Source organism: Halichoerus grypus, chromosome 2 (assembly GCF_964656455.1).
Source record: "Halichoerus grypus chromosome 2, mHalGry1.hap1.1, whole genome shotgun sequence".
NCBI lineage: Eukaryota > Metazoa > Chordata > Mammalia > Carnivora > Phocidae > Halichoerus > Halichoerus grypus.
Genome location: NC_135713.1, coordinates 74434966 through 74448943, shown reverse-complemented (window position 1 = coordinate 74448943; position 13978 = coordinate 74434966).

Below are 13978 nucleotides of genomic sequence, written 5' to 3'. Positions count from 1 at the left end.
CACCTACAAGATTTTTCCTACCAGCATATTTGCAATGCACTTTGCCCATAATAAATCTAATAAACATTTTATTTTAATATCCTTGAACTTTTATATTAGTCATTCAGATAAGTAAAATAGCCCAGTGTGTTCTCAAATGCAAAATAAAGAAAATAATTCCTCTTAGTGGAGTAATGGAATTGACTAAAGATTATACACTTTGAGCAGTAGGAAACAACACTCGGCTGCCTTAAACAACATCATGAATTTACTGACTCATAGGACTGTAAAGTGCAGCAGTGTTTAGGCTTCAGGTCTGTTAAATCGGGGAACTAGATCAATGGTTTGCAATTTTCTCAACTCTGCCCTTTTTCGTGTATTGATTTTATTGTACTTTCATGGTCACAAGATGGCTGCTTGTAATAAATAGCAAGAGCTACATCTTCCTTGTGCATGCCTGTTGGAGAGAACATTTCCTCCTAACATCTTGGAATGAATGTTCTCAGCTTCACCTTGATAGCACTAGTAATATATACATTTTGGTCACTGGGAGGTCAGTGAGATGTCATCCCAGACTGGCTTAGGCCTGGGTCAGTGATCATTTTTTTTTTAAAGATTTTATTTATTTATTTGAGAAAGAGAGAATGAGAGAGAGAGAGCATGAGAGGTGGGAGGGTCAGAGAGAGAAGCAGACTCCCTGCAGCAGGGAGTCCAATGCAGGACTCGATCCTGGGACTCCAGGATCATGACCTGAGCTGAAGGCAGTTGCTTAACCAACTGAGCCACCCAGGCGCCCCTGGCTCAGTGATCATTATTAAAACATTTACAACCAGGGAAGAATCCTGATACCTGAGGTTAAGTCCCTAACACCCCAACAGCATTGCTGCTAACTAAAAGGGGACCGTGATTATCTGGAAAAATATTTGGCTATTATTTGGAAGAGAAGGGAATGGATACAGAGCAGCTAAGAGATAGTTTAGTTTCCCTTTATCTTCAAATATTTCTTATGAAGACCACACTGCCTTCTCTACATCCTTATTCTACTTCCTTTACTCTCACAGCAAGAATGTTTTACCACAACTGTATGCCTCTACTCTATCATCTGTCTCAATTTTTAAACTACTATCCCCATATTAAAATCCCCAAAGCTAGAAATGTGAGAATCAACTTTTATTTTACTTTATCCTTCATGACCACTTGTTCACAAAGTACATTTATCTGCTAAATATTTCTTGAAGGGGCACTTCCAGTCTAAACTCTTTTCCTTCTTTTGACAGGGACAATTTCTTCATGTATTGCCTAAATTAATACAATGGTACCATAAATGTTTTTATTCTATGTTTTCTGAGTCATGAGCTGTCTTTGTTAATCTAACTCCTTTTGTAATTTTCCTTTTCATTTCTATTAAACATATTATGTTTAGTATGACTTCTATTAATTACTACTGAACTTACAGTTATATCCCAAATCATATTCCTTATACTGTTTCTTTGTATACTCTTTTGATCATTGTTGCCAGAGTTGGCCTAATTTATAAAAGTTTAAAATAATTTTATTCTTTAATTTCTTCCTTTTGCCTTAATATGTCCTTCTTGTTTTAGAGGGTTTCCGTTGCTAACTTTTTCAAACTTATTAAATTGAAGTCTTAGTTTCTTTTTTATGATACATACATTTGAGGCTAAACAGGATCCTCTAAATACAACTTTAGCCATATTTCACAAGTTTTATTGGCAGTTATAAATACCTCCTAGTATAACTGAACACAGGGATTATTCAAAAGATTATCCATAAATGCCAACAATTATGATTTAATTCTTCATGAAGTGATTTTCTTGGAAATTTAAGAAACTTTCTTAAGGAAATTTACTTTCCTTGTCTTTCTTTTTGTCTTTTTTTCTGCTTTGTATGAGTTGATTAATTTTTCCTACACTGTCCTATGCTGTCTCTTCTACCATTACCAAATTAATATTTTAAAATTCAAGTTACTTTTCTGGTTGAAATCCTTCAAGGACCTGGATTGTGTTTAGTTGAAAAGATGAGTTTATACATATTGAAAATTCCTGCTCTTTGGTCAGAATCATAACTCATGACAATAAAATGCTTTCAGTATGAAAGGAAAATTTTAGGTTAGTAGAAGAAAACTGACTTCATAAAATTAATTTTCTTTAAACCTTCCAGAAATTTGAAGGTATCATCACAGACATATCTTAAGCTTAAATATGTTTTAAGCACAAAAATAGTTCTTGCTAAAGGCAAGATAGAACTTGTTGAAGTTCAAATAAAGGCTAAGGAAAGAAGTAGCTCTTAAGAAATACATAATTTCCTTCTCCATGTGTAGTCAAATAACATTTAAGGCAGATTACCTTGATTTACATGAAACAAATTCCTGAGTATACTGCACAAAGCATAAATGCACATCATGTTATAAATATATAGTAGAGAAATCTATAGTTTGCAGCAATAGTACATCTGCCTGAAAATTAGGTTTGAAATGGATTTATTGTTTGTAGTATAGGCTATAATGAGAAAGCAATTTCAAAGTTACAAACGTTTATCTTTATCTTAAACCATGTAGAAGAGAATCCCTCCATAATATCTTCCAGCACTAAGCACGTTGACTGGCCCTGGGGTTCCAAGACTTCTTGGTCTCATTTCACATTTTGTCATATTTGGAACCACAAAATTCAACTTTTTCAATATAAATACATGTAGAGGAACAAAGAGGAGAATGAAGAGGGAGAGGTAGAAGTAGAAGGAAAAAAAGAGAAAGCTCCAGCCCGCATGATTACAAATTATTCCAAATCACAGCAGCAAGGCAAAGCTCCCAAACATTATGGTTGTATGTCTGCCCCTCCACACCCCTGTCCACTCTTCACATTCAAGTAGATAATCACACAACAGGATTGCTTCCCATATTAATTATAAAACTGAGTATAATTTTGTCTCATGCTCTTGAACCCCCTTGGGCCCAAGATAATTGATATACATTATATTCTGCTTCTTCCATTTATCATAATCATAATCTCAAAGCACTGATTCTCATAGATGACCTTTTGTTCCTTTTCTAGAATTCACTGGTGCACCCTTACCCACATATAATCTTCTCTCATCCAAGACATGGAACTTGGACTCTACTTTTCCTAATATGATCCAGATGAGCATCTTTTGCTGTTAGTTTATGAATATAACAAGGTAAGATTAGTATTTAAGCTATCTCAATATCTCTTAGAAAAAGTTATGCCAGGGGCTCCTGGGTGGCTCAGTTGTTAAGCTTCTGCCTTCGGCTCAGGTCATGATCCCAGAGTCCTGGGATCGAACCCCGCATCAGGCTCGCCGCTCTGTGGGAAGCTTGCTTCTCCCTCTCCTGCTCCCCCTGCTTGTGTTCCCTCTCTGGCTGTCTCTTTCTCTGTCAAATAAATAAAAATCTTTAAAAAAAGAAAAAGAAAAAGTTATGCCATTTGATAATATGTAAGCATTTCTCTAACTTCATTTTATTTTATTTTATTTTTTTTTTTAAAGATTTTTTTTTTTTTTTTTTTTTTTTATTATTTATTTGACAGAGAGAGAGACAGTGAGAGCAGGAACACAAGCAGGGGGAGTGGGAGAGGGAGAAGCAGGCTTCCTGCCGAGCAGGGAGCCCGATGTGGGACTCGATCCCAGGACCCTGGGATCATGACCTGAGCTGAAGGCAGACGCTTAACAACTGAGCCACCCAGGCGCCCTCTAACTTCATTTTAAAGAGAAATACTAAATACCTCCACCCTAAAAGGGAAAACATTTGGTATATATACAATCTTAGGGTCCCCATGATATCAAAATAAATTTAAGCCTTCATCAAATCCATTAACTTATCAGAAATCAAATTAGAAATGCCATAATCATGTAGGAATTTAACTAAGAGGCGAAAGGTCAAATAAGCAATTTCTCCAAATAATATTCCCCAAATTTTTATCATGAGCAACATAAAAAAAGTCTTTTAGAGATTAAAAAGAAAATGAAACTCTGTTAGTGTGCAGGAGATAAAAATGAGGGAATGTTCTGAAGAAAATGTTAGTGAAATGGTTACATAAGTGTGACACAAAAGCAGAGATATTTATATTAAGATTTATTACCACAATCTGTCTCTGGCTGGTTTATATAATATACGAACGCTTCTGTGTAGGTGGAGACTATTACCTTCCAGCACTGCTCATTGTTCCATTCTTCTGGGAAAAAAACAATATACAGACGGATCTAAAGCCCTGTTTATCTCTAATATATATAATGCCATAGCATTGTTTTAATTCACAGATGCTTCAGAAATATGCACAAAAGGGTCATAATGCACTTTCATTTCAAATGACAGAATGAAATTCAAGTCAAAATACATGTTTTAAAAGGATAGTTTTCTGCTTTTAATAAAATTGGTCATCTGAGTTGTTATGTTTGCTGGAGTTTAATTTTTAAAGTTTAGGCGCTCTGTTTATAGTAGAGGGGTGATAGAAACTAAAAATCAGCCCATTTTCCTTTACATCAGCACTATGCCTCCAAATAAGATTCCATAAAATAAACATAGGGTAGGGACAGTTCCAGTGAAAATGGTAGGTATTAGTGACACATATGAAAATTTACCTTCTCTCTCTCCATTTATATATATGTTACATCACACCCAATTATGGTAAAATACATGTAATATAAAGTTAATCATTTTAACTATTTTAATGTATAACATTAAGTAGCCTTAATTACATTCACAACTTGTGCAACTATCACTTTTATCTAGTTTCAGAACTTTTTACCACCACAAAAGGATATTAAGAAGTCACTCCCCAATCCGCCCTCTCCCAGTCTCTGGCAACCACTAATATGTTCTCTCACTCTAAAGAGTTGCTTATTCTAGATAAGTCATACAAATGGAATCATACAAAATACGCCTTGTGGTTGGTTTTTTCACTTAGTATAATGTTTCCAAGGCTCATCCATGTTGGAGAATGAATCAGTACTTCATTTCTTTTTATGACTGAATAATATTCCATTGCATCAATACACCAGATTGTGTTTATTTAGCAGTCAATGGATGTTTGGTGGTTTCTACCCTTCTTTTGGCTGCTATGAACAGTGCCAGTACCAAACACTGACAAAGATAATCATGGTCTTTCAGTTCTCAGTGAGGTGGGAGGATCATTCAAGTTAAAAGAGTAGAGAAATGATGGTCTGAGCGCACAAGACAGAGACCCAACATCCACATTTTGGTGGTCAAGGGAGAATCTCAGGTGGAAAATAAACATGCTCAGATTTGAAGGAGAATTTAGTGAATTTTAAGTGGGAATGTAGAGACAGATTTGGGGTTTATATCCCAGTAAGCTCAAACTCTTGGGCCACAAAACAATGGCATTTTGGGGAAATTTATATAATCCTAACACGAGCAAAGCATCTCTGTGTGGGGATTGCAAAAGGTGAAAGGACTGGAAACATGCAGCATGGTAAACCCGTTTCCCAAAAGGGACATTAGCCTAAGAGAGAGGCATATTCTTTTTCTTTTTTTAAAAAATATTTTATTTATTTATTTGACAGATAGAGACATAGCGAGAGAGGGAACACAAGCAGGGGGAATGGGAGAGGGAGAAGTAGGCCTCCCGCCAAGCAGCGAGCCCAATGTGGGACTTGATCCGACGACCCTGGGACCATGACTTGAGCAGAAGGCAGATGCTTAATGACTGAGCCACCCAGGGGCCCCAAGAGAGGCATATTCTGCATTCATCTAGAAAGGAGAGCTGAAAAAGCACAACTCACAATATAACAGAAAAAGTGAGATTATAACTTTCTTAAATTCATTAAATAACTGAGGTTACAGGGCAACCAAGTAGTGTAATATCTAAGAAAAAATTTGTCCTTCCAAAAAGAGACTGGATGGACATAAGCACTGGCTTGTCCAAGGCAGAGCACAGGAGGAAGAGAAGTCAAAGTAGGAACTGAAGGAAATATCTTCAAACTGATAAAGTACCTGCAGCTACAGCTAGCATTATACTTAACATTACATTTAATGGTGAAACTTACCTCTTTCCCCCAAAGTTTTTGACAGTGATGTCTGCTCTCACCACTCCTATACATCATTGTGCTGGATTTTCTATCCAGTGCTATATCATAAATAGAAAGCATAAAGCTTCTAAAGAAAAAATAGAAATATCTCTATTTAAAGACAACACAATTGTTATGTGGAAAATTTTAAATAATTAACAAAAAAATACTAATACTAGCAAGTCCAGCAAAGCCTTTAGATAAAATATTAAAAATCAATTATATTTCTATAAACTAGCAAGGGGCAGTTGAAGATGCAACTAACAAAACCATGTCATAGACAATAAGCAACAAAATCATGAAATACTTCCATATAAATCTAAAAAATTTGTTCAGCAACTCTGTGATCAAAACTATAAAACACTGATGAAAGAAGTGAAAGAAAATCCATACAAATGGAGATACAGTATGTTTATATAAATCAGAAGCAAACCAAATTCAACAGCACATTAATAGGATCATATGCTGTGACCAAGTGGAATTTATATGGGGGATGCAAGAATGGCACAACATTTGCAAATAAATCAGTGTGAAACATTACATTAACAGAATAAAGGATAAAAATCACATGACCGTCTCAAAAGATGCAGAAAATATAACTTGACAAATTTCAACATCCTTTCATGATAAAACCCTCAGCAAACCAGGAAGAGAAGGAAATGCTATTAACATAATAAAGTTCACATATGACAAGCTCACAGTTAACATCCTACTCAGTGGTGAAAAGCTAAAAGCTTTTCCTCAAAGATCAGGAACAAGGCAAGGATGTCCACTCTCACCAGTTTTATTCAAAAAAATACTGGAAGTCCTAGCCAGAGCAGTTAGACAAGAAAAGAAATAAAAGGCATCCAAATCAGAAAAGAAGTAAAATTACCTCTGTTTGCAGATGGCATTAATATATGTAGAAATTCTAAATACTCCATTAAAGGCTTTTAGAACAAATAAACAAGTTTAGAAAAATTGCAGATTATAAAATCAACATATAAAATCAGTCACGTGGTATGATGAGCACTGGGTGTTATATGCAACTGATGAATTACTAAACTCTACATCTGAAACTAAAGATGTCCTATATGCTGGCTAATTGAATTTAAATAAGAAAATAAAGTAAAAGAAAATCAGTCACATTTTTCTACACTAACCACTCATTATGCAGGAAGGAAATTAAGAAAACAATCCTAATTACAACAGCATGAAAAAATAAAAAAAAATAAATTACTTAGGAATAAACTTAACCAAGGAGATGAAAGATTTGTACACTGAAAGCTACAAAGTCTTGATGAGAGAAATTAAGGAAGACACAAATAAATAGAAAGACATCCTGTTCTCATGGATTGGAGGATTTAATGTTGTTAAAATGCCCATATTAACTGAAGTGATAACTGGATTTAATGCAGTGCCTGTCAAAATTCCAATGGCATTATTTTTACAAAAATAGAAAAAATAATACTAAAATTCATATGAAACTACAAAAGACCCTGAATAGCCAAAGCAATCTTGAGAAAAAAGAACAAAGCTGGAGGTATCACACTTCCTGATTTCAAAATATATTACAAAGCCACAGTATTAAATCATTATGGTACTGGCATAAAAAGAGACATATAGACCAGTGGTACAGAATAGAGTGCTCAGAAATAAACCCATGCAGTATAGCCAATGGATCTTTGAAAAGGGTGCCAAGAATACACAGTAAGGAAGAGTTTCTACAACAAATGGTTCTGTGGAAACTAGATATCCACACACAAAAGAATGAAATTGTACCTGTATCTTACACCGTTCACAAAAATAAACTCAAAATGGATTAAAGACTTAAATGTAAGACTGGAAATAGTAAAACTCCTAGAAGAAAGCATAGATGAAAAGCTTTATGGCATTGGTTTTGGCAATGTTTTCTTGAATATGACATCAGAAGTACAGGCAAACAAAGCAAGAATAGACAAATGGGATTACACTAAACTAAAATGTTCCTGTGCAGCAAAGGTAACAATCAACTAAATGAAAAGACAACCTACAGAATGGGAAAAAAATTGTAAACCATTTATCTGATACCAAGTTAATTTCCAAAATATGTAAGGAACTCATACAACTCATAGCAAAAAAGCCTAAAATTTAAATAAAAAAAATGATTTGATTGAAAAATAGGTAAAGTACTTGAATAGACATTTCTCTAAAGAAGACATAGAAATGGCCAACAGATATACAAAAATATGATCCACATCAGTAATCATTAGGGAAATGCAAATCAAAACCACAGTAATATCAGCTCACACCTGTCTGAACGGCTACTATGAAGTAAACGAAGGATAAGCATTGGTGAACATGTTGAGAATTTGGAATTCTTGTGCACTGTTGATGGGAATGCAAAATGGTGCAACCTCTATGGAAAGTAATACAGAGATTTCTCAAAAATATCTAAATAGGATTACTATATGATACAGCAATCTGGGTATATATCCAAAAGAACTGAAACCAGCACCTCAAGGAAATATTTGCACTTTCATTTCATTGAAGCACTGTTCACAATAATCAAGATATGGAGACAATTTAAATGTCCATTAACAGAGAAGTTGATAGGACCTTCCTGGGTGGCCCAGTTAGCTGTGTCTGCCTTGGGCTCAGGCCATGATCCCAGGGTCCTGGGGTCAAGCCTCACATTGGGCTCCCTACTCAGCAGGGAATCTGCTTCTTCCTCTCCCTCTGCCTCTCCCCTCCACTCGTTTTCTTGCTCACTCTGCTCTCTCTCTTCTCTCTCAAATAAATAAATAAATAAATCTTAAAAAAGGAACAGAGGAGTTGATAAAGAAACTGTGGCATATACATACAATGGAATATTGTTTAGTTTCAAAGAAAAAGGAAATACTGCCATATACAACAACATAGATTAATTGATATCAAAGACAGTTTGATTCATAGGATTCATAAGTCATAGTTCTTATTCTCACTTTATTTTTAATTTACCAGATTCCTTTTGTTTCAAGAGTGTCTGGATTCTACTGATACTTGTTTTATGTAGAATTTAAGGCCATTAAGAACTTTCACTTTCACCTATTGATTTTTGAAGGTCTTCATATGGTCACTGCAATTCATGAACAAAACATCTGCTGTGTTAAATTGGAAATGTGATTGTTAATGAATCCAGAGGTGATCTTGTTCTAGGGAAATGATTTGTGTTAATAAAATCTCGGTAAAGAATTATGGAAAAGAAAAGGAATAATACAATGTATTCTTCTGTCAGTTAAAATCTCTTTGTGGTTTTTTTTTCCCTCTGTTTAATAGCTATCTTTTGCTTTTTCTGCCCAGCATTTATTCTCCTTTCTTTTCTTTTTAATTTTTTAATTTTATTTTTTTAATTTTATTTTATGTCACCCTACATTACATCATTAGTTTTTGATGTAGTGTTCCATGATTCATTGTTTGCGTATAACACCCAGTGCTCCATTCAATACATGCCCTCCTTAATCCCCATCATCAGGCTAACCCATCCCCCCACCGCCCTCCCCTCTAGAACCCTCAGTTTGTTTCTCAGAGTCCACAGTCTCTCATGGTTCGTCTCCCCCTCCGATTTCCCCCCTTCATTCTTCCCCTCCTGCTATCTTCTTTTTTTTTTTTTAACATGTAATGTATTATTTGTTTCAGGGGTACAGATCTGTGATTCAACAGTCTTGCACAATTCACAGCGCTCACCATAGCACATACCCTCCCCAATGTCTATCACCCGGCCACCCCATCCCTCCCACCCCCCACCACTCTAGCAACCCTCAGTTTGTTTCCTGAGATTAAGAATTCCTCATATCAGGGGCGCCTGGGTGGCTCAGTTGGTTAAGCGACTGCCTTCGGCTCAGGTCATGATCCTGGAGTCCCTGGATCGAGTCCCGCATCGGGCTCCCTGCTCAGCGGGGAGCCTGCTTCTCCCTCTAACCCTCCCCCCTCTCATGTACTCTCTCTCTCTCATTCTCGCTCTCTCAAATAAATAAATAAATCTTTAAAAAAAAAAAAAAAAAAAAAGAATTCCTCATATCAGTGAGATCATATGATACTTGTCTTTCTCTGATTGACTTATTTCACTTAGCATAATACCCTCTAGTTCTATCTATGTCATTGCAAATGGCAAGATTTCGGGGTTTTTTTTGATAGCTGCATAATATTCCACTGTATATATATACCACATCTTCTTTATCCATTCATCTGTTGATGGACATCTTGGCTCTTTCCATAGTTTGGCTATTGTTCTCCTTTCTTTTCTTAATAGTGTCTTACTTTCTGTGGACTCTCTCCTCTTCCTCACTCTGAATTGCTTTGTTTACAGAGGAACCATTTCTGTGTCTCAGAGCCAAGAGTAAATAATTGATCTACAACTGGCCAATAATTTAATTTTCATTAGTTTATCAGATTTTTATAGGGATTTACCATGGAACAAGGAGCTTTTAGGTAATGAGGCTACAAAGCCACCAGTCTGATAGAGCTTATATTTAAATGTATGATCTGTGTGTCTATACTTCTAGACTTACAGTGAGGGATGGAAACATGATTCACTCTAGGCAAATCAGAAAAGAAATCTGGTTCTTTACAAAACTACTTTATATTCTTGTTTCCAGAATTCCTGGGTAAGTGTTGAAAATTTTTTTCCTTTTTTCTATTTTTTCATCTCTTGGTTTTATTCAGTTTGCTCCAAGGACAAAATTAATTGTAATTGGGATCACAAACATTATTTTGATTGTCTCACAGCCTGATCAGTAAAATCTAAAAAATGGAAAATGTTATACAAGTTGCAAGAGAATACTCTTGGAGTTCACTGACATAGCGAGTGGAAATAATATAAATGCAACAGGTGTTAACATTTAGAGCAGTACTTGTAACCTGCTCTTTTCTAGACAGTTCTGGGACCCTGTTGCAAATCCTCCATACATCACTGCTGATTTCCTCGAAAATTCTCACCCCTTACCCAGGAATTTATTTGTCAGTAATGAGATGCACTAATGGACCAGTCCCAAGTGAAGACTCTTTCTTATGAAATGAAACATACTGAAATAAAATCTTAGGAGATGTTTGGAGATGCCCAGATCACTGGATGAAGGAAAAATACCATCAGATGCCTGTATATTTTTAAGCATAATAAAATATCAAAAAAGTTTCTTTTTATTTGTGATACTGAAATCATATGTCTGGGAAATCAGGAGGGTATTTGGATGTTTCTTAAGTCTGTTCCTGAAGAAAGGGTCTTCCTTGAGTACTTTTTATCCCCATGGAGTCTTTTATCATAATAAATATGGTAGAAAACCACCAGGTTTATCAAGGGGCACTTTTCATTGGTATAATGGAAAAAGCAATTTTTGTGAAGTGGGGAGTGAGGAAAATTTTATTTTAGGGAGAGAAAGCTTAAATTATATTGGAAGGAGGGGCAAGATATTTTAATTTATGGTCTTATTGCGTTCAATTAAACAGGAGGCCTGAAATTCATTATTTACTAGAGAAAGAAATATAATACAACACTTAAAATATTTCTGAATTAATAGGTGGGCTTCCAAAGAATTGGTGAACCAGAATTATTATTTGTAGTGAAATTGCTATTAAAGATTGACATGCACGGTGGCATTTCTGCTGCATGACATGATTATTATTAAGAGGCCATGTATATAGATACAAAGGGAAATAAATAAGATTAAAAACATTCTTTGCATAAGATTTAATTTTTTCATTAAGAATATTAGAAAATAATTGTTCTAATAGTTTCTTATGAAAGATTTTAAAATAATTTATTTTTCCTGGGCTCTGTTCATTTGGAATGTATTTTGGATACACTAAAATACTAGCCATTTGTATATGTTGTATCAATCCATGTCACATATGGTATAGCTGTCAGCATTTCTTATTTGTCATTTGAGAACATGCAGTACAAAAAGAAAATGCAATTCCATAACATTTGCAGAGAATGAAAACTATGCAATTATTTGCAGCTTTGCCAATTTTTTTTGTTGTTGTTGTTAGAATTTATCTTTCCTGTACTAAGTTACCTTTTTATTTTATTTGTCCAGTTAGAATTACCTGGAATTCTCAGCACTTGCAGTACAGGGGTAAGAGGCCCTGGTAGGCTAAAAATTAGTGTCTGTTTATGCTCAGAGAAACCAGATCAATTGTGCTACCTTTATTTTTCCTTCTTCAGCAGTCTTAGTTCTTTTTTATTTCTCTTATCCTCTGCTACTTACATTTCATTCCCGTGATGTTTGATCTGAAAAGTTAGGTTTCTCATTTTAGATTGGAACAAATATGCATATTTATACCTGCTTTTTCCAAAATGCAACAAATATGACAATAAAAAGAAATTTTAAGCTATAAATCCACAAGGACCAAAATCAAAACACACACACGCACACAGACACACACATACACACAATGACAATGATAGAAGACATATTTGGAAGGTAGAAAGCAAAGTCTCAGAATGTGTTAGGATTGCAGACCTTTGAAATAACACTAAGTGAACTTCTCTGGTATACTGGGAAAGTAGTTAGGATGGTGCAATGTATAAATTAAAGAGGGAAGCCATAATGTCAGAATTCAAATCCTGATTCCACTATTTGCTATGTGACCTTGGAGAAAGCTGATTTTCCTGTTCCATTTCTCAGTTTCCTGACCGTAGCATGAAGCCAACTATAATAGTACCTACTTCATAGGGCTGTTTTCAGTATTAAATTAATTAACTTAAGACTTCATACGTATCTGGAACACTGTTATTTCTCAAAATGCTGCCGGACTAGAGTTCTCATCCCAGCAACTTGGACTTACTCAAATAAACTGCTGCTCTGTATTCAAGAGTCACCCCTTCTGCACATTTGCATAGCTGCTCCCAAATCCACTGATCAATACAATGTAACACTCACAAGCTTCCCTGGACATCTGCCAAGGAACTCCTTGAAGGTGTGATACTCCAGCCCTAGTAGGTGGGCTGGATCAGAATATACTATGTGCTCAATGCTGTGGACAGAAGGGTTGGAACTCTGTTAGAGAGTTACAACAGGCTTTAGGTGATGTTGATGTCTAAGTTCACAGGATTTGAAACTGACAGATCTGAGGCCAAATAGTGATTCTATCTAGGTAGCAATAGGCAAGTTACTTAATCTCTCTACCCATATACATATGTAATGCCCCACATACATTTAACACCTACCTCATATTGTCACTATAAAGCACCCAGTACGTAGTATGACACATAGGAGACACTCGTTAAGAACAGCAAATGTTAAAAGCTCTTTAGCATTTTTCAAGTATTCTCCAAGTTTATATGTTATAGGCTTAACTGTGTTACTCTCACAAGTGATACTTTCCAGTGATTCACAGCAACTTTCCCATGATTGGATCTGCATGTCTTTATCACGAGAAAGAGGTTCATTGTCTCTAGAGCAGAGACAATGCACACCTTTTGTTTCTCTGTATCTACTTCTTGTGGTACCCCCTGTGTGTATATAACAAGTGAACACTGATTTTATCTATATTTATAAATACCAGATTATGGTACTGACAATCATAAATCCATGAGTCAGTTTTGTTATTTCTTAAATTTTACTGCTTAAACGGCAGGAGGTGCTTGGAAACTATGCGAACATCATACATAGACAAGGAGACTCTTTAATAAATAAAAATTCTGCCAACGATTTAGATGTTTTGCTATTGGTCTTTAAATATGGTCCCTTGTATGAAATATTTGAATAAAAAATATGTGGAAATATATGTGTATTTGATTCTGGAAGGAGATAGATAACAGAAACAAAACATTTTTTTTTAATTAGTGGTACTGAGATCAAGTGAATCTATTGTACCTTTTAAAAAGAATAAATTTCTTTTAATCAGAGGTACAATTTAAATAATCCTTATTATTATGTTTCTGAATATAATAGAAATATATATTAATTGTTCAAAAACAAAAGGATAATAAAAATATGAACTA